The sequence below is a fragment of the Prionailurus viverrinus genome, chromosome E2 (genome assembly GCF_022837055.1).
Source record: "Prionailurus viverrinus isolate Anna chromosome E2, UM_Priviv_1.0, whole genome shotgun sequence".
NCBI classification, from domain to species: domain Eukaryota; kingdom Metazoa; phylum Chordata; class Mammalia; order Carnivora; family Felidae; genus Prionailurus; species Prionailurus viverrinus.
This window is the reverse complement of record NC_062575.1, coordinates 43,353,728-43,375,883: the sequence shown is the minus strand read 5'-3', so window position 1 is coordinate 43,375,883 and position 22,156 is coordinate 43,353,728. Positions and strand designations below refer to the sequence as shown.

General features: G+C 54.6%; 1 protein-coding gene across 2 annotated transcripts in view; it reads right to left on the bottom strand.

The window, feature by feature from the left end:
* CHST8 (carbohydrate sulfotransferase 8) overlaps positions 1 to 22,156 on the bottom strand; it is a 129,022-nt gene that overhangs the window by 17,601 nt on the left and 89,265 nt on the right. The window lies entirely within an intron of this gene.

Genomic DNA, 22,156 nt, shown 5'->3' with positions numbered 1-22,156 from the left:
GCCGAGCCCCCTGACTCAGGGGCTGGGTCCTTCCAGGACTCACCCCACTGGCATGTCTCTGAGCAATGTGGTCCCTCAGTCACGTCAGGGAACCTGGGACCTGGGGTCACCACGAGCACCGGCTCCAGGCTTCACGGAGGCGCTCAGGCCCTACGGGACTCATGCGATGCAGCTCGTGAACACATAGAGGGCAAGAACCACTCAGAGATCCAGAGTGCCTGCCACGGCGCCTTGCCTGACCTGTGCAATGACCCCGGCCTTTTTGTGACCCTGGCACTGTGTGAGCCCAGGCACAGTGCCCTCCACAAAGGCTCCTGCCTCCCTTCCCAGGAGTGTAAGCCTGGCCTAGAAGGCTGGTCTCCTGTCTCCGCAGCCCGGGGCCTCCGGGAGGTGCACCCACTCACCACACCCACGGTGCCTCAGAGGTGAGATGTGGCAGGACACCAGCCTGCTTGTCCACGGAGGAGAGGCTGCAGCACCTGCCCGAGTGACCAGCCCCACCGCTCTCTGCTCTCACACCCACCCAGCCGTCCTGGTCAGCGTGGAGGGCTTTGATTCCAAGCCCCAGTAGCCAAAAAGATCCTGGTAGCCCTGGGCTCTTACAGAAGCTCATGAGGTCAGTGTGATTTTGACCCAATGGGACACATGAAGAAACTGAGATGCACACATGTTAAGCCACCCAAGGGTGCACAGCTGGTAGATGGCTGAGCCCGGATTTGAACCCAGTTGTCTTTGGCCCCAGGGTCTGTGCTCGCCACCTGCTGCTTTCTCATGGTGCTGGGCTGGTGGCGGCAAGGTGGGGCCCTGCTGAGCCCGGGACACGGGCTGCCTTCGCCTCCTCGCCTCAGTGCTCAGCACCCCTCCTCCCCACAGGGGCCTCTCGAGTGCTCCCCTCAGGGTGGGATTCTCCTTGTGGCTCTCCCTCCAGTTTCAGCCCAGGCCTTAACAGAAACAGCTTCCGGAACTTCTCTGATGCCCTTAGGTGTCTGTGCGTACCTGTGGGACATGAGCTTCCCAGCCTGACTTCTTTCTTTAGACCCTCTTTGTTCTCTGCTTTCGGTCCTGGCTGCCTTCTGACTGTGGCCCCTCCTCCCTCCCTGCACCGGCCCTCAGTTAATGAAGGTGGCCTGAGCACCGAGCATCCTCATAGAGCCGGTGGCCAGCAGCAAGTTTTCTGTCTGCGGCCTCAGTCTCACCATCTCTGTAATGGGAAATCAGTGGCTTTGTTCCCAAAGACAAATGTGTCTCCCAGAGGATAGGACGATGTGAACCACCTGGCCCACGCACGGGCTTGGTGAAGGAACACACAGGAACCCCCCGGTGTGTTCACACAGTCAGAGCTCCTGGGTGTCCCGATGTGGGCCAGACGCTCTATCTCCCCCTCCTCAGCTGGGACCCCAGCCCGGGCTGCCAGCAGAAGTGGAACCTTGAGGAAGGAACGTTCTGCTGAAGGGGCACCGGGGCTGCTGTTAGGGACAGAGCCACAAGCCGTTCTGCCCCAAGTTGTGGATCCGCTTCCCGCTGGCTGTGGGGCCACACCCAACGTGCATGTGGAAGACAGACTGATGGCAATGAAGACTGGAGAGAGCTTCTCCTCACCCACAGCAGGTGGGGAGCAGAGTGCCTGGGGCAATTGAGACTGTGGATTTTTCAAGGTCCAAATGTATCGATGGCCTGGGTTTAACAGCCCCACCAGGTCCAAAAGAAGAATTGCATGGATGTGGGGGTCGGGGGGGGGGGTGGGAGGGGAGGCCTGGGCTCAGGCCAGAGGGCAGCTCTCCCCTTTGCCAGGGTGGGAGGGGACACCAGACAATCCACGGCCCCTCATTCACTTCTCCCTGCTGCCCACCCTGAGGAAAAATGGCGGGCTCCATCCACGGCCACACCGCTCCCCCAGCCCAGAGCTCGTCAGGAGCGTGAACTTGGAAGTGCGGCCAGCCCAGCCCAGCCTTCACTGGCTTCTGCGTCTCCACCAAAGAGCCATACCCCGTAGATGTGTAGGGGAAATCAAGTTCAAGGCTTAAAGGGTTTCCTTAGAATTGTTTTTTCACGAAACATTTCATTCATGCAAAAAAAAAAATACATAGTGTACAAAAGATACACATAAAGAAATATACATATAAAGTAAAAAGAATAAGAACAGAAACACCCAGGTCTTAGTCACCCGGTTTAAGAAACAGAGCTTTATCATACCACGGAGGACCCCTCTGTGCCCCTCTCAGACATCCCATCCCTCTCCAAACGGGGGTATTCACTGAATTCTGTGTTAATCATTCTCTTGACTTATTAAACAGTATTATTTGCATGTGCTTGTACCCCTAAGCAACTTATCATTTACTTATTTATTACATTTTTTAAATGTTTATTTTTGAGAGAGCGAGAACGAGAGAGAGAGAGAGAGAGAGAGAGAGAGGGAGAGAAAACGAATGGGGGAGGGGTGGAGAGAGGGAGATGATCCGAAGTGGGCTTTGAGCTGACAGCAGTGAGCCCAATGTGGGGCTTGAACTCACGAACTGTTGAGATCATGACCTGAGCCGAAGTCAGATGCTTAGCCAACTGAGCCGCCCAGGTGCCCCTATCATTTATTTTTGCAACATAGCTTAGAACTGGCTACAGTGGGAGTATTTACACCACAGAAATGAGCGAATGCTATCATTTGCTTGTCCCTTGCCTCCAAAGCACATTAACCACCACGTGGCTGGTTGTAGACCACCTCCAGGAGGAAGGCATCGCCTTCCAGAAGCAGCTCCTGTCGGCGGAGGTCAAGTCCCTGATTAAGGGCACAGCTGTGAGCCATTAGCAGCCTGCACAGCAGCGGGGGACAGGCACACCCACCAGGAAAGCAGATCCGGGCAGGGCACCCACAGCATCTATTATGAGTGATACCAAGGTCCAAACTTGAAGTGACCCCACAAATCAGTCCACTCATTTTTTATTCTGGGGCTCAGTATTTACAGGCCACTCCCTGGAGTCAATCACCTCTGCTTTTACCAGAGGTATTCCCAACCTGAAATTATTTATGACTCGGCATTCAGGGAGGAAAAGCAATTTTCTCAAAATGTCTGATGTCATGATATATTGTCCCTTTGATGTGCATGTGCCAAAAACGATGGCTCTGTAGGTCTGCCCCTCAATTACAAATTACCCCGAATTAAAAAGGAGAACTAATACTGCGTGGCAGGATGCTAGCTCAAGTAGCATCCAAAGAAAATGCCTAGAGCATCTTCTGGAAAAATACATGGCTTGGAAGAAATTACGACATGCACCAGGGCTTTGGTCAGATCGCTGCTGTCTAGGGTTCCTTCGTAAAGTGATGCTGGAGTGCAGGGTAGCCGTTGGCCTCCTGGCTCTTGGGGTCCTGGCCACGCCTGGCCACATACCTGTGTGCCGGTCCCAGCACCACTTCAATAAGGACAGCGATGCCTGTGTCCAGGTGTGCTGTGACAGTGAACTCTAAGAACATGCCCACCAGCAGGGGAATGGATAAAAAGTATGGCGTTTCCGTACAATGGAATGCTCCTGTCCATAAAGAAGAAACAGACTACCAATATACACATGTGGCAATGTGGGCGATGCTCACAAACATGCGGAACAAAAGAAGCCACACTGTCCACACTGTAGGGTCTCACCCACAAAGTTCTACAACAAGCGAAACTGATCCCTAGCGAGAGAATAAGACAGGTGGCGCATCGGTGCCGCGGGGGACGGGGACAGAAAGGGGTGAGTGAGCAGGAGCACGAGGGAAGGTTCTGGGGTGAGGGAAATGTTGTATATCTTGAGTGGGGTGATGGTATACATTTGTCAAAGCTCACAATGAAGGTGTTTCCCTGTATATAAATTATACCTCAATTAAATTGCTAAAAAATTGTGTGAGCGGATTTCAGAACTCTAAAGTGCCGTGTGAAAAAAAAAAAAAGCTATTTCAGTTTTGCAGACGTTGTGCTTGTATCTCAGAAACCAAACGGCAATACCTGGAAGGAAAAAGCTTTTATAGAACTGAAAAAAGAACCCAATTCAATAACATCAGCTGCAGTTAACTTTCAATGATCCTTGAGTAAGCAAAGCAATGTGGAAAAAATACCCCCCCCCCTCCCCCTCCGCAACCGAAGCCTTGGGCAATCCTTGCCGAAGGTGGGACAGAGCGGCCAGGTGATGGGGGGTGGGAGCCGGAGGTGAAGGTTGCAGTCATGGAACTGGGGGGGATGATGGGGTGCACAGCCATGTTGCCCTCCAGAGGTCAGTCACCTCAACTGAGGCTGCATCTTTATCCTGGGGGCTGCCTGTAACCAACAATGGGTTGATGTGGAGTAAAAAGGCTCAGACCTCTTGCATCAATTCAGGACAACTCTTCTGGCCCACCCACCTCCAGAGCTCCCTGTGGGACTGGCTGGCTACGTCACAGTCCGGCTTCCTCGCCTGCCCGATTGCTTCCTTCTCTCCCCCCACAGGTGTCAATTCCATCGGAAACCCCCTCCTATACACTCCCTGCACCTCCCCCGAGTCTTCCTCCCCAGGAATGTGGCACTCGGTGCCAGTGGTCTGAAAACGCAGATGCTAAGATTTAAGGTTAGACTAGAATCGCCTGGCAACCAGCCACCAATGAGGACCCCAGACCTGACTGTAGGTGGAGCACAGGCAGCCCCTGGCAAGACGCAGGAATGTGATTGTCAAAATTTTTCCTGCGGGTGAACTAGGACAGCATGCCAGCGGAAGTGCACTGGTGTGTCCCAAAATGTATCAAAATGTTGAGAAATATGGGGCAAATGGTAATTGAGGGACAATGGTATTGGTTGGCTATTGCCTCTTTGGCAAGCTATCAAGAGACTTGTCCTCTGCAGCAAGAGGACAGTTGCGGGGCTTAATGGTAAGAGTGGCTGAGCTGCAGAGAAGGTGAATTCTCAGCAGTGTCAGGTGCCTGATTAAGAAGGACTGGGACCCTGAGAAATGGGGTGGAGACACCTAGATCGTATGTGAAGAGGAACGGGACCACACCCAGAAAGAGGTGACGGACCTGGAAAACAGGAGACAGGAGTGTTCACCAAACTTGATTCTGAGGGTGTCAGATAAGCAAGCAGAACATAAAGTTGGATAAGGAGGAATACTTCATAGGGGAGCATTCTCCTGGCATACAGGATTTAACAGCATGGCAAGGACCCCAGATGATGTTGGTAACACACTGCTAGGATGCTCTTGGAAACACAGAGAAGACCATGGCGCACACCGAATGAAGCAGAAATGACAGAGCTGCAGGGGCAGACACTGGATGAGGAGATCAAAGCACTCTCAGAGGTGATCCATGAAAAGCTGGTCAACCCACCACGTGATGATGTTCTGTGGGAGGTCCTGGAGGCTACCCCCTTGGCTAAAGCAATAGAGAATTCACTGGTGAGAGCGACACCAGCATCGATGAGAACCTCAGAGGCGGCTCTCCTCTGTAGGATGGGGCTGAATGTGGGAGATGCCATCGCAGACCTGGATTCCCAGATAACAAGGGAGGGACGATAGGATCTTGAAATGATAGAAGCCACATGGCAGTACATGGCCAACATAAATGAATCTTAGTGAGCAGCACTGTCGGTGTGGCAGCCAAGAGGAACTGACCTGCAGTGAGCTATGAAGATAGTTACTAAAACATGACCACCCTAAGGGCAGGAAAGATGCGTGGCCAACAAAGGAATTTATTATTATTATTATTATTATTATTATTATTATTATTATATATAGAGAGAGGTAGGGAGAGGGAGAGAGAAAGAGAGAATCTTAAGCAGGTTCCACACTCAGCATAGAGCCCGATGCAGGGCTCAATCCCATAACCTTGGGATCATGACCTGAGTCGAAGTCAAGAGTCAGTTGCTCAACTGACTGAGCCACCCAGATGCCCTTAAAGGTATTGATCCACACATATAACCAAAAGAAGTCAGGGATGAAGAATCAGGAGGCTAAGGGCAACTGTCCTAATAAAAGGGTATGTATGATCCCTTGGTCAGTTTTCAGATCCAGAACCAAATGACTTAAGGAGAGGTTAGGTCCCCAAGAAGAAGTCTATAACATCATGGCAAGTGTAAAAAGTAAAGTTTCCCCAGTCCTTCCCCAAAGTGACAATGTAGCCATTTATTTGGTTAAGTATACACTGTGGGGGAAGGGGTACACCCAAACATTTCTAGAATTGACATATACACATGGGGATTTGATCCTTGGGAATCTGTAGGGTCACTGTAGCCTCCTGGTAGAGTGAGAGCATACAGAGTTCAGGTAAAAAATGGCCCAAGTTGGGTTCACAAACTTCCCTACTGAGTGATCATTCTCCCCCAGTCCCTGGATGTATAATTGGCAGAACACCCATGTCTGTGACCCCTGGGACAAGAGTTATCATAGTCAGGAATGCCTAGTGGAAGCCTTGGAAATTTACTCATCCCCTGAACCAGGATATTGAATCAAAGGCAGTATTACTAGAGGAATGGCAGAGATTAGTACTACCTCTAAAGACCTAAAAGTTCAGGGGCACCTGGGTGGCTCAGTTGGCTAAGCACTGACTCTTGATTTTGGCTCAGGTCATGATCTCACGGTTGTGAGATTAAGCTCCGAGTTGGGCTCCACACTGGGCATGGAGCCTACTTAAGATTCTCTCTCTTTCTCTCTCTTTGCCCCTCCCCTGCTTGTGTGCTCTCTCTCTCTCTCTCAAAAAAAATCAAATCAAATCAAATCAAATCAAATCAAATTCACCAGTCTTGTCCCTACATAAGATGAATGGGTTCTGGAAGAAGACAGATGACCATGAACTCTATCAAGCTTTAGCTCTAATTGTAACCACCGTGGCAGGTGTGGTATCTTAGCTAGAGAAGATTACGTGGCCTCAGGTATTCGACCACTGCTCTAACAAATAGGTTCTTTTCCATCCCTGTCAAAAAGGAGTCCCAGAAACAGTTCATACTGACTTGGAATGGACAACAGTAAGACATTTATAATTTGCTCTGAGGCTAATTTAACTCTCCTCTGCTGTAATATTGTCCCAATAAACTTCCTGCACACAAATCTCTGTCTCAGAGTCTGCTTTTCCAAGGAACCCAACAGGCGACAGGCTAAAATAGAAATAAAGCTTTGTGGTCTGAGGCCAACCCTAGTCCAGGGGCCGGCAGCACTGAGGTCACAGGCAGAGCTGACTTAGGCAGGACCATGTCAGATTGAGGAGCTCAAAAGACCATATTCTGGCTGGGATCTAAGCCGGACCAAGAAACAGAGCAATTAGCGATTAAGTGATCAAAACCAGACGGAGTCCTGGCACGCAGAATTCTCTGAGAATGGGACCCTGTGGAGGCAGCTGGGCCAGCTGAAAGAAGCAAGGCTGCTTTCAGGACAATGGGCAGCACCTAACGTTTAGGTGGGTGTTTAACCCCACGCTCTGTTCTCCGGTTCCCAGGGGCCCTTGTAAATGGAAGATGTGAAGTCTGTCGATACCCTGGAGAGCCTATGTGAGGTTGTGGCCATCATCATGATTCACCGAAATGGTCACAAGTGAGTTTTAACATTACAGACAGTTCCTCAAGGTCCAAATCTAAGCTCAGAAGCCAAGATCTGCACATGCAGAAGATACCAGGTCTGGGAGCTGATACCAAAATAAATAATTTATCTCCAGAGGGGCTCACTGTGCAAGGAGGTGAACATGTAATGGCCTTTAGGGGTCCTGGACTCTCTTCAAATGGTGAACAAAGTGTGTGTGTGTGTGTGTGTGTGTGTGTGTGTGTGTGTGTGTGTAGAGAGAGGGGTGGGGAGGAGAAAGAGGGGGTCCCCCCAAATGCTAAGATCCACTGGTCTGGACCTTTGGCTGAAGCTCCACACTGTGGCTTAACCACAGGAGTCTAAGGATATGCCTTAACCGGCCAGTCTTGATCAGTTTCAGTGTGATTTTCTGCTCCCTGGGAAGACTGTTCCACCAATTCTCTGAAGTGACTCAGTCCAGCAGCTTGTCTTTGTCCCAGACCCAACTTCCCATGGCACAAGGCCACACAGGCTGAAAGTCCACAGGGAAACCCGAGTCTTCCCAGCCTGGCAGGTGCTCAGACTTTGAACTTAGTATGGCATGGGGTTTCTGTGAGACAGTTCCACAAATATACAAGAGCCTTGAGAAAGCGGGTCATTGGAGGAGTTCCCCTTGGCCTCAGGGATTGGGGCTATCTACCAAGGAATCCCACCACCTATTGTGAGGCAACTCTTGGAGGGAGCTGCTCCTATGAGCCAGTTTGAGTTTCTCCACTCAGGGGTTCTCTGGCTTGCTGGATGGTTCGAGCACAGCCTCCTACTGGCATCGAATTCCAGGACAAGTTACAGGAATCGATCACAAATTGACTTAGAAAACATATTAGAACACATACTTTCTTTTCAAAAGCAGTGTGTAAGGACTTATACAGAAAATAACAGGGTCTCCATCATCACCCCTGCTTCTGAGGGTTGACTTCTAACCAGACGACACCAGACCAAAGCCTTGAGTGTGAGGTGCCACGTGCCAGAATGTGGGCTTGTCTGTCAGCCAAGACCTCATCAGATCCTTTGACCGTCTCTTTCTGAGAGATGCCTAGAGCCTGGATGTCAGAGAAGAGAGATCTCATTTTCAACTCTTACCTAGGCAATATTACAAGAGACAAAAACGTGCTTTTGTAAGAATCCATAAACACATGTGAACCCTTGGGAATAGGTGTTTTAGGGCTGATGGAGTGAGTCTTGAATTCCATTTAGCACACAAGCAGATGAACAGTATCACACCCATGCATTTACAAACCTAAGTGCCACTCGAGTCTCACACTGTGATTTGCAGCAAAAAGTAAATGAAGGACTTAATTTCTATTTAGGAACCAGTGCTGAGCACAGAGCCCACCACAACCGTGTTGATTTGGGACACAGCTGTGTGGGGTGTCTGAGGATGATCTACTCCTCTGGGGAAGAAAGAGCTGGTCACCCAGCCCTGATGGGAGGGGAGGGAGGGAAGGTTTTCTGCTTGGATGGCTTCTGGGGGATGGGTGAAGTCAGGTGGGGTAACCTTTCTCTGCTTGATGGTCCCTCTGCCTCGTGTGGGTGGAGACAAGCGTCAGCTCTGGATGCTGAGTCAAGACTGGGGAAGAGATCAGGTGGTTGGAACCAAGTTGAAATGAGTCTGTCTGTCTGTCTCTCGGAGATGGAAATGGAGCGAGCGAGGAGAGTCAAGGCAAATCCTATAACTTTAGCTGTAAATGGATTTCTGCAGGGGGGCAGGGTTGGGGTGGAGAGCTTTGCCCGGTCTCCTCAGACACAGCCCATACCAGGGAGCCCTTCTGGAAGGCAGAGGAGGCGGGATTCTTGCGGCCTTAATTAATCCTGGCAATTTCCTCTCCTCCCGCTGTCTCTCTCCAGCCAGGGATGGGTCTGTGCACTTGGTAAGGAGCTTTGCCTCCCCTCTCTCCGGATGTCAAAGAGAACCAGTATTTACATCCGAATAATAGCACAAGGGCTCCTTACTGGCTTCCTGATTCATCTGGAGTCAATTACTCTTTGCTTCTGAGACAACTCAAGCTCTGAAGAAATATGGGAATGTGTTTAATTAATCCCACCGACTGGTTGGTGGCGTTTTGCTGAAAGCCCAGGGATGGGGAGCTCGGAATGACCACGGGCTCTTTACAAAGGCTGCTGGGAGTCCTGCTCCTGCCGTTCCATTTCCCCAATTAATGGCTCGGGGAAGGGCAGGGGTCAAATGCCGCCCAAATTTTTCAAACATTTCCATGGCCAAGGCTCTTCACTTGGCCGGTCCATGACCTTGGCCTCTCCCACAGGCTGATGGTGACCGGGGGTGGGGGGGGCACACAGTCCCCACATCAGTCCTGGGAAGTTTTAAGCAATCAGAGAATATGATGTATTTATCTAGCACACTGTTCTCTAGCTGCATGTCATATCCTCATCAAGAATGGGAAAAGGGTAATTGGATTTAAATGTCAAGATGTTCCCAGTGTAGGGTAGAAGGCACATATCTATTTTCTCAGCTACATTTTTTTTTTTTTTGGTGTTATGATAATGAAAACTGCACCTACTTGTTGCTGAGGATGACAGGAGAAAATTCTCCAGAACTTGGAGATAAGCACCGAGTCACAGCCCAGGGCCAGGTAGATGGCTATCAAACGCAGAAGCAACATAACGAGCGGTCACGGGGACAGTGAGATGCTCGGATCAGGCAAGGGGACTGAGCTGGGCAGGGAGCAAACTGCAGAAGGCCCAGGGGATGCCCAAGTGAAGGGTCCACTAAGGTGTCCATCCTGGGAGAATGGCCAGCCTTCAGAGGAGAGTGTGACAAGCCCAAGCCCTCGCTCCCCAGAGTTTTGTCCTAAGGCTATTTCCTGGGTTTTGAAAAGCTGACCATGAAGCCCGATAGCATGGGGAGGCAAACTGTCTCCTCCATTCGTCTCAGCTCTAATCGTGGCCATGACGAATCCTACCCCGGCCAATCCCCACTTCTGGGGACAGCTCTGAACGCACGTCCCACTGGCCCTGCACTGGGGTGTGGAATGACAATGACACAGCACACGTTCTTTCTTTCACGTGTGTTGGGGACAGCATTGTGGGTTGTATCTTGCGTGGCCACAGACCCATAACTTCTATGGTATGGGGTTGGGGGCATGGGGTGGGGGCCGATGTGTCTGCTGGCACTCGTCAATCTCTTAAAGAACAAGAAGGAAGTCTGGATAGGACGTTCCCACAGCCCCAAGGGCATGGGATGCCCTGTAGTGCATCATGTCCCCAAAGCTGCCCCCACACACTCATTGGCCAGGTAAGTGGTCACCCCAGCTGGCCTGGGAGGCGCTGGACTGTGTATGCAGTCTGAACTCAAGCAGACATCCCACAGTGCCGCAGAAGGGCCCTCAGAGGGACCTTCTTTGTAAAGGTGAGGTCTCGCTCTCTGGAGATGGCAGTCCCAGACTAAAGAAGCAGCCAGGTGCAAATCACAGGCAGGGCAGGGGGAAGCAGGCCGGGGAGCACCGAGATCAGTACCAGCTAGGAATCGCCACCCAGCCCCAGCACTCCGTTCTGATCGGCAGGATCTGGGAGAGTCCCGTGTGAGTTTGGTGTGGCCCCTCCCCCACTCCCTCCATGCTCACACTTGTGAATAAATACGGGGCCCTCAGGAGTTGGCGTGGGGTGGGGAAGACAGGGAGGGGGTCCCAGAGGGCACCGGGGAAGGCACGCGGGACCCCAGGTCAGTGCTGAGTTCCTGGCTAATTCTTCACTGCCGACTTCCAAAGCACATCTGGACTTTGAAGCAACTCCCTAGCCATCCTCCATCCTCCTTTCTGGCCTCCCAGGGGCCCAGGCTCAGTTTAGTGAGCACCACTGAGAGTGACAACAACGAATGCAAATCATACAGCCCAAGAGCAGAGCCTGGGGTGCTGCTAGACTCCCCAAACTCAGTGGAGCACAGGCTCAGGCAAGAATTTTAGAGACAGCCTCCAAGAAGGTCCCAGAGGAGGGTCCATGCAGGGGAGTGCGGCAAGAGGCTCTCCCAAGAGACAGCTGGGCCCACAATCCTAGCAGGCGTGCCCCCCTCCCCCACCTCCCCATGTCTGTCTTGGTCACAAGTTCTTGGCTTTGTTGGGCTGAGGCCACTCGTGGCCTCTCAGCAGGGAGCAGTCCTCTTTGTAGGAGGTGGGATGGTACTTGAGAAAACACTATCCTCAATTAGAAACAGAGAAGGGACGCTCTATTCCATTTACAGGCGTGAGCAATCCTTCTGGCTGCAGGGAGAGAGGATGGTTTCCTATGGCTGCTGTAGAAAGCAAAGTGTGTGTGTGTGTGTGTGTGTGTGTGTGTGTGTGTGTGTGCAAGCTCAAGTGCATGGGGGGTGGGGCAGGAGAGAATGCACTAGAGCAAACCCTCAGGCCGCCCACAGGCTGGGGAGTCAGGAGGGGAAGCACCAGGCTGGAGGCAGGCATCACCCCCTCTCAGGTCCACGTCCTCCTGCTGCTGTGGGGCACATCTGATGCCTTTCCCCATCAATCTGTGAGTTCTCTTCTCCGGCTCAATTGCTTGCTCTGTGTCTGAGGCACCTTAAGCCTCTCCTGGATGTGTCCCTCACTCCCCGCTGAGAAGCAAGGCGGCCATGGTGGCCACCATGGCGGGAGGCTGTGTGCCAGCAGGGGAGGGGGCCTGGAGTTCTCCCCGCCCCTCTCTTCTTCCACCTTTCCCCAGCCAGGCTGTTTCCAGGGATTGTCTGGCTTCTGCCAACAGCTGGGATTTTCTGATCCAAAGCCAGGCTTAGCACTGCTGGCTGCCAGCAAGCTCATGCCTTTAAAGGATGCCTCCTTCTCCCCTGGGCCCAGGATTTTCCTGCCTTGATGTTTGCTACAGTCTCTGGCCTTGCCTGGGACAGCATCTAGGACCCTGGGACAGAGACAGAGACCGTCCACTCACCGGCTGCTCAGCTTGATGCTGGGGGTGGGGGATGTTTGGGGAACCTACCTCCGATCATTCATAGTTGTCGTTGTGACCTCACCCCAACTCACCCTACAGGGTCTTCACCCACTCCCGTGCCCTACCAGGCAGGGAAGGTGTTCTAGGTAAGCCTGAGCTCCCAGGGTGGTGCTCTGGGCATAGCAGAAGGGGGCAGGAGAGGCCCAGCTAGGGGCAGCTCTGGGTCAGAAATGTGGGTCCCCACTCCCAGCGGACTCCACAGCTGGTGCCTTCTTGGCCTGAGCTCTGAGAAAGTGCTCTACCTCTCCCTTGTCCCCTCACAGAGCTCCTGCAGCTGGGGGGACAAGGGAAGGGCATTCTCTTGATAGTTAGGAACCCGGGGTCTGGCCCAGCTAGCCACCACGCAGTCCCTTCATCTCTACCCCTGTGCCCAGTGGGTCCCTGCTGCTGTCTGCTCCCAGAAAGAGGAGGCTTGACTTGGAAAATGCACAAGCTCAGGGACGAAAGTGTCTGCTGCAGATGTGGAGGGGGGCCCTCGAGCACAGTGCTCCCACATGTTAAATGTGACACACAGAGGAAGTCTCTGCTCTTAGGTTACATGTTCTTTTGGAGCTGAAGCTAGACCCAGTAATAATTTACCTGTTCCACTCCATCTTGGCGTACAAGAAATGATAGCATAAATTAAAAGCGGGACTGATGGGAGAGGGAAGAACAAGGGGATTATAAATGGATTCGGAAAGAAGGCTAACGTTGCATTTCACAACGACGCGTTCACTTGGGAACGGGCTGTGGTATAATAAAGAATATAACCCGTCTTTGTCTCCAGACTCCTGACACCGAGCTTCCAAACCTTTGGAATTTCTTGAGTGACACTGTCTTTGTTATGCTAATGAGTGACTGGGGGTGGGGGCGCCCAGACAGTTTCAGGATGGGGGCTGGTTATCAGAAAGGTCAACCACTTGATTAGAGGCTTGGAACTTTCAGCGCCTGACTGAGGAGGGGTGAGGGGCTGGAGACTGAGTTCCATTATGCGGTCAATGATTCATCAATCATGCCTACCTACTGAAACCTCCATAGAAACTCCTGACAGCGAGGCTCCCTTGAGTTGAGCACGCTGACGTGCTGGGAGAGGGATGTGCCCCGACTCCATGGAGGCAGGGTACGGAAAGTCTGCGTTCAGGACCCTCCCAAGACCTTGCCCTATGTGTATCCTTCATAAGAAGACTAATTTGTAAACAGAGCACTTCACAGGGTCTGTGAGCCATTGTAGGGAATTATCCAACTGGAGGAGGTCACGGAAACCCCTCCATTTGTGGCCTGTTGGTCAGCAGTGCGGGTGGCCTGAAGACCCCACTGTGGCTGGTGTCCGCAGTAAGGTGTGTGGGGTGTGATGCTAACTCTGGGCGTTAGCAGCAGAACTGTATTGCAGTAACACCCCAGCTCGGGGAGAAATAGAACAAGGGTTCACACGTCGAGCGGGAGCTTCCCAAGAGCCCGTGCAGAACGAGGATTCTTGGCTTGAGGACCAGAGGACGGGTGGATGTGCTTGACCTCGTCCCTAAAGGGCAATCAGGAGCCCGGGGGGCTGGTGTTCAGAGGCACTCAAGAAAGAGGCAGCAACACAACAGAACACACTCAGCTCTCAGCCCAACTCACACAGCCTCGGCCCTCCCTCCGTGTGGTGGAAGCCCTGCCATCCCAGCACATGGATAAGGGACCCCCTCCGCCTGTGTCCCAATCTCTGCTCACACAGTGGAGGTGCTGAGATGGCCCTCCTGTTTCCCTGAAGCCGTGAGTTGCTTCAGGTGGAAATGGGGTGTTAGGCAGCCCTCGAGGAGAATAGCAGGGCTTCAAACCTCTCCTCTGCCCAAGTCGGGCAAACCAGAGAACCTGGCTGCCCCCCCCCCCCCCCCCCCCCCCACACACACACAGGGCCTGGAGTGCTCCAGAATGAACCTGAACCCCGGGGCGCCTGGGTGACTCAGTCAGCTAAGCATCTGACTTTGGCTCAGGTCATGATCTCATGGTCCGTGAGTTTGAGCCCCGTGTCGGGCTCTGTGCTGACAGCTCGGAGCCTGGAGCCTGCTTTGGATTCTGTCTCCCTCTCTCTCTGCCCCTCCCCTGCTCACACTCTGTCTCTCTCTCAAAAATAAATAAACATTAAAAAAATTTAAAAAAAAAAGAAGAAAAAGAAAGCAGTCTCCAGTCATTGTTCGTACTCCTAAAGACACGTAAAGACACCTCCAGGGGCCTGAAGGGGGCAGTGGCAAATGCCAGACCCTAGGGGAGACAACACCACGTCCAAGCGTTTGCCCAGCCCCCTGTTGGGCATGGTCCCTTACTGTCTCACTGGTTCTCACGCTGCTCTCTGAGGAAGGCGCTATTACTAGCCTTACACCCACCTTACACATGGGGAGACTCCCAGTGAAGATTTTCCAAAATGGTCCCCTGGCTTCAGCTCTCTCCACACAGCAGCCAGAGTGGTCCTTCTGCACTGTAAACCAGAACATGCCATTTCCCCCCCCCCCCCCCCCCGAAAGCCCCTCAATCACATCCCCCCTCGGGTAGCAGCCTCTCAGCTCACTGCCTGGTAACTTGCCCTTGCTCCCCCTCCCCGTGAGTGTGGGCCGGCCACAGCTAACATGACGGCATGTCGCTTCTGAGAGCGACTTACAAAGACGCCCAGCCTTCTGTTTTGTTTGCCCTCTCTTGCTAACTCACTACGAAAGAAGCCAGCTTCCGTGTTGAGCTGTTCTAGGGAGAGGCTCGCACGGCAAGGAACTGAGTGAGGGAGTTCTCAGGCCAATAGCCTGAAAGGAATGAATCCTGCCAGCAGACGTTTGGCTGAGCTTAAAAACAGATGCACCCTCAGCTGGACCTTCAGATGAGATTGCTGCCCCAGAGGCACCTTGATTGAAGCCTGTCGCCCTCTGGGCCTCCACTGGCTTTCCCTCTAAGTTCCCCTGGAGCTCTGGGGATGTCCAAGTGGCAGGGCCTTCTGGTAGAGCACGGAAGTGGGCCCATCTCCCCTCCCTCCCACTCCCGCGGCTCCCTGTGTCAGAATGCTTTGTTGGCATTTGGTGAGACGCCTTCTTGTCTGTTCCCAGCCCCTCCCACAGGACTAGGACGTGGTCCACTGAGGGCAAGCCCAGAAGTTGAACTGGTGCAGCCCATGCCATGTGGTCTGTGAGCTGGCCTCTGCCCAGAGGCCCAGGGCTCCCTCAATGGGGCAAGCCTGCCTCTCGGTGCATTCTCTTCCCAAATCCGCTTGCCTCCAGCTCACAGCCACTCGGGGAGCTGTCAGGGGTGGGGTCTGCTTCCCTCCCCCGCTCTGAGCTCTCCTACACCTCTCTCCCCAGTGGGCTGTGAGCCTGTTGAGGGCAGGTGCACATCTGGATGCCTACAGTCGGCCCAAGGATGGTCAGAAGGGCATCTGGGCAAGGAGCTCCCTCCTGGGACTGCACGAGGCCCGTGGGATGTCTTTATGGGAGGTTTGGCCTGAACTTGCCCCCTTCTTTGCCTGGCACCAGTTGGCACTACATCCCCCCACCCATTTTGGGAGCTGGCAGCTACCCTTCAGGGATCCATTGTTGAGGGGGTGTGACATGTAGTCCTGGGAAAAGCCAAGGGGCGAAGCAGCTGCCACCCAGAAAGCATAAGGGCACCACCTCTGCCAACAGAGCCACCCCAAAAGCAGCATCTACCTATATCCAGATGGAGGACACGGACCCCCACCCCCCACCCAGCCCTGTGCCCGGAGTGATTTCTGAAGTGGATGGCACTGTCTTCATTATCCTGAATTTGCCCAAGAAATCACGGGTTGGACTGAATTTACCTGACAGAATAGCCAGGAAGTCCGACACAAGCCTGGCTGGGGGTCTGGAGCTGAACGATGAAAATCTATTCTGGAAATAAAGGCAGTTCTGCCTGCCATGGTCACAGGTGCAGCTGTGAACCTGCTATGGGGCATAAAGGGCTTGCCGGCCCCCCAGACCCTGCTCACGGCACCCCCACCCTGGTCCTCCGGCGGCCCACAGCCCTGCCCTTGGCCCTCTGGCGAGAGCACCCACCGTGGGGCGTCCATATGTGCCCCACCCACAGGTCGTCAGCCTGGCTGGGTTCAGGGCTCAGGTGAGGCGGTGGGGTCCGGAAGGGAAGGCAGAGGGGCCTTGGGAAGGGAAGGCGCACAGGTTTGCGGGAACAGCACACAGAGGCTGGCCTGGCAAACGGCCACCAGCCCGCTCTGGCAGGAGCCTTCCCCAGGGAGTAGATCCACTTGGCACCTGGTCACGGTAATTACTGCTGAACTTTAAAACCTAACGCAGCAAAACCGCAAATATTTAACATGTGTTCCTCCTCCCGGGGGGCACAGACGAAACGGGAGCAAATGGCCAGATTCACAACATGAACTCCTGAGTCTGCTCACAAAAGGGATTAATAAAGAAGTCGGCCGCGACAAGATGCACAACCCCCAGCCAGCAGCAGCCCCGCCCCTCGGGTGGGAAGCAGGAGCCTGACCAGCCACAGACTCTGGGCCCCGCTGTGGCCCCCTCCGGGACTGTGTGGCACACACATGTGCACAGACACTCATGGGCGTGGATGCGCATGCCCACAGGCTTGCAGAAGCCCAGGCACACACAGTGTATACACAGACGCACGCACGCCACCCCCCACTCCTGTCCCCAGGTCCCACGTGGCAGGGACCTCTTGGATGGTGCTGAGAGCTTCCATGGGAACCGGTCCAGCCTCCTGGAGGCTGTGCACCCCAAGCTCTACAGATGGACGGCTTCCTGGGGAGGGGGGCATGCCCAAGATACCCGGTGTTCCCCCTGCAGGGAACACAGCCTCGGAGTAAGGAAACATGGGGTGGTGGGGGATCATGATTTGTGAGATACATCTGGGAGCCAGACGCGCGGCCATCAATGGTCCCCAGGTGATTCTGGACAAAGTGCATCATCTCAGCATGTGCTGGAAGGGGACCTCAGGTCAGGCGCAACTGGGAATCATGGACAGGCTAGAGTGCGTAGGGTGGGAGCCATGGCCCCGAGGCTGGGCAGGTGGGGGGACCCGAAGGCCAGGCCTGCTGTCACATTTTCCTCCCACCGGCTTTGCTCACAGCGCTCAGTCTCGTCTCCCTCGCTGCTTACCAGGCAGCTCCCTCCTTTGTGACAGTCGGGATGAAGAAGCAAACCCAGTCCTTCCGCTGCCAAGTCTGGAGCTCGGCACTGTTGTCGAGAGGCACATAGTTGGTGGCTCTCTCTGCTCCAGGGAAGCGGACCCGGATGTTTCCTATTTAAGGGGCTCAGTGCCCCTACCCAGCACGGCCAGGTCTGTGTGACCTGCTGTGCAACTCGCCTCATCCCCTGCCCTACCCGACACCCCATCTTCCACTCCCAGTGGGCAGCACGGTCGCCTCAAGAGATCAGTGGTCCCAGGGCCCTCTGCCCCGTCCACCAAGGGCTCACGGTAGAGCTGGGCTACTCTACCCCCAGCCGATCACCCTCTCCACGTCCGAAGAGGAAGAGGACAGAAAGTGCAGGACACCTATATTTGTGCCGATCCTGGTGGCTGCTTTGTGGGCTCACCGGGACAGGATCAGGAGAGAGCCTAGGCCACTCTGGCCTGAGCCTCCCCAAAGCATCTAGCATTACCGGATGATGGCACACAAGGGGACACAGGGGACAGGGAAGGTCGGGGCCAGGGGTGGGGGTGACCTGCAGCGGACTGCCCAGCCAGGTTCTCCTGGCTCCCCTCAGACCGTGACCCCTTCCCTCTGCACGCCCTCTACTGAGACCCTGGGGTCCCAGGTAAGGACAGGGGAGAGCTGGGGGCGGGGGCGAAATCCTGTCTCCTGCTCGTGTGGCGTTTGGAACAAATGAGGAAGAGTCACCCCTGTCTACTAATGAGGAAGGAGGAACAGTCAGGAGAAGGGCCGTGTGTGGCCCCCGAGACTCCGCACAGGGCCCAGCAGAGAGCCGGGCCGGCCCAGTGCCCCAAGGATGTGGCAGCTGGTTTTCAATTTTCACCTTCCATAAATGTCATTACCAGGAATCCCAGGTTGGAGGGATTAGGACTCCAGGGCTGGGAGGAGCCACTGGGAGCAGCAGGGGAGAGAGCTCAGGTGCAGGATGCCCTGGAGCTGTCGGGGGTCAGCCTGGAGCCAGAGGGAGACGCCCTTCTGGGGCCTCTTAGTCCTGATCGGACCTCGGACATGCAAAGCCACAGACGTGCAGACTCAGGTGTGTTCCTTCAACCCCACGCCCAGCCACACCATGTGACACACTTGCACACACACACGCTCATGGCCCTCGTGACATCGCCCCCCTCAATGTGTACACACACACACACACACACACACACACACACAGTTCCCTGGAGCTCAGGGCAATCATTACCTACCTGCCCCCTCTGCCTGTCACCTGCCAGGTCCCTCCTCCAGAGAGAAGCCTTAGAACAGCTTCAGGCTGGCCATGCTCTAGCCAGGCCCCTGGCTGGGGTCTGCCCAGGTGTGGCACCTCCGTCTGGGGTTCCTAGAGCAGCTGCCAGAGAAGGGGCTGCCCGGGGATGGCCCCGAGGCAGTCCTTCCGGAGTCCTCCTCCCCAGTCCCACCCTCCACCCGCACCCAGACCAGGCCTTTAGGTGCACCCTGAGCCCCCGGGGAGGCTGCCAGGCCTGCCTTCGGCCGCAAGCCCTCCCAGCTGACCCTTTCCTGCCCTGGGGGCTCGGAGGGGAGGGAAATGGGGAAGGAGAGAGGGCACTCCCCACCCCGAACCCAGGCAGATGGGGCCCACCCGGCAGCACTGGCTGGGCTTGCTCCTACACACAGTGGGGGAGGGGGCGTCCTCCATGCTGCAGGCGCACATTTAAGGTGTTTTCAATTATTCATGGAGACTTGGAAGAGCTGCCTGCCTGCTGTGAGCAACCCTGCAGTCGAGCTTTGCAGAACGGCTGTGACCCAGAGGAGCCATGGTGTCCTCGTCTAGGATGGGGGAACCCCTCCCACACGGTACCTGGCCCCAGGGGTGGGGGCCTGGCCCAGCCCCTTGCCCTTCTTCTGAGAAGCTGCTTAGGGCAGATATTGACTGCGGGTTAGGGTCAGTCGGGAAGGTAAGGCAGCAGTGGAGCAGGTGGATGGGGCCCGGCCAGGGTTTGGGTTTCAGGGGCAGGAGCCGGCTCGGGGCCTGGGTGGCTGGAAACCACTGGAGCCTGGTCAAGGGCATGCGGTCAGAGGCCAGGGTCATTGAAAGCCTAAAGCCAGAATGGCTGGCCTCCCCCACGGCCTGTGTAATAGCTGCTGTGAGCCCCCAGGTGGGGCTGGGGGCACCAAGGAGGCAGGCCCGGTGCCCTTTGGGATGCACTGTTAATGCCTGGGACATGAGATCAATGGTGGGGAGCAAAGTGCCCCTCCACAGCTTCTGCCCACCAAATCTCCCATTCCTGGCCCACCGTACCTGCTTTCCCCTCCCTGCTCTCGGACCCTGTGGTTTGGACAGGGTGACACCACACATGCCACGAGGGGCGTGTGGTCCAGATGGACCAGTGGCTTAGTCCATCCCCCAGCCATAGGAATTGTCTCATGGAGCATCAGGTGACAAAGTTAGGGTGACAATGGAGGCTGGGAGATGCAAGGGCCACCTCTAGGCGCAAGGTTGTCTGGGAGTGAAGCCCATAGCGGAAAGCAGAGGGGAGGAATGGAGAAGCTGAGTTCTGATGACACCAAGACAGCACCTGAATACAGCCTGACCTGATGCCATCCCTTTCAATTATTCCTGTCAACCCAGGACGCTTCTCCCTTCCAGCTGCCCTCCTCTCTCTGGCACCTGCTTTCTCCAGCGGGAAAGGGACAATGAGTGAGCATAGGGCTCTGGCCACCACTCCTCCCTTCCAGGCACCAGCTAGGGTGGGAGTGACATTGAGATGGTACAAGGAGGGCATCCTGCAGGAGAGGACTCACGAGTGCCCAAGGGGGCTGTAGCCTCTGGGACCCTGATGACAGCAGCACCCTGATGACAAACACAGGCACCTAGCACACCCCTTTATGTAGACAGTGACACATGCTCACATAGACATGTGTTCCTATATGCCTGTGCATGCACACACTCACACAGATACTCAGATGTGCACGGATGGGCACACAGACACGCACACACATAGAGACGGGCACATTCGCAAACAAATACAGCCATATGCACACACTGGCGGATGGGCCCTCAGGCATGTCATGTCCCAAGGGCCGGGTGTTCACCCTCCAGATAAGCTCACACATGCAGATCTGCGCACACTCACAGGCACATGTGTGCTCACCGGCCCTGGGTGGGCACAGATTCCCACTAAGCCTTACACTCACGCGTGATCACATGCTGGGGCTGGAAATGCAGCCGGGAGAGTGCCCTCAGACTGCAGGGGAGTGGGGCAGAGTCTGACAGCCTCCTGGTCTCCAGCAGGTCTGGGAGCAGAGCCCTCGGATCTTTGCAAGGGTGAACACCAGGTGGAAAATGATTAGCTGTCACTCAGCACTTGATTGATGCGGCTCGCTGTTGGCAAAGGGCTGACACGCGATTGATCCACTTAGTGTACTCATACCAGAACCCCTGCTAAAGACCACAGGAAGCAGAGGAAGGAGGGGCCGTGTCCGGGTAAGGGGCGGGGTGCGCTGCCAGCAAAGGCTGGGCCGGCGGTTACACTCGGGTGGGAAACAGTAGTTTCTCCCCAGAAACCTCATCTCTGCAGTCACGCCCCTTCCGGTTTCCAGTCCTGAATGCCCCGTCCAGGGTGGAGGGGGGGAAGGGTTGTACCCAGGAAACAGGGAGGACAGAGCAAGAACCTGATGACAAGAACACAGGAATATTGGGCATGAGACCTGCAAGAAAATATCACCATCTGGGTCCTTTTTCTGGAGGTATTATTAAGTGTTCTCTGTTTCATCCATAGCTGGGGCCATGGCTTCAGTCCAGCAATAAACCTTTACTGACCTTTCGGTTCCTTCTTAGAATGCATTAACCTATCCATCTGTCCACCCAGCTATCTGTCCACCCATCCACGTTCTCACTGATCCATCCACCCAGCCATCCATCCATCCTCTGTCCATCTACCCAACCACCCGGCCATCTGTCCATACTCTGTCCATCTGTCCTACCACCCCACCATCCATCTGTCCATCTACTCACCCACCCATCCGTCTGTTTATCCATCCATATGTCCATTCATGCAGCCATCCATCCATTTGTCCTTTCCACCCTCCCTCTTTCTTCCTTTCCTTTTCATCGACCTGTCCATCCATCCATCCCCGCAACCACTCAACAGATATTTATTAAGCACCAAGCATGTGCTAGTCCTGTATCCATTACGGTGATGGGAGGTGGGTAGGTGGCTGGAGGTGGGCAGAGACAGGAACAGACCCGAGTCCTGTCCTTGGGGTGCCCAGTCTCAGAGGACTGAGGGCAGACTAGAATGTCATGAGCTGGCTCAGGGCACCCTCTGCTGGTGGCACACCAAGTGCACACCTCTAATGCCAACAGAACTCTAGGGACCTTGAAAGTAGGTTTCTAAGGAGTGGCCACGGGGACCCCAGGAAAGGTCTCCAGAGACTGCAGCCTTCTTGTCAGGCCCTATCACTTCCCACAGGGGTCTCATTCGTGGATGTGTGGACTCTGGGTTTCCTGTTGCCACAGAGCAGGCATATCTGGACCAAATGGCCTTGAGCCTGGAAATGGCCATAGGTATAGGCCAAGGA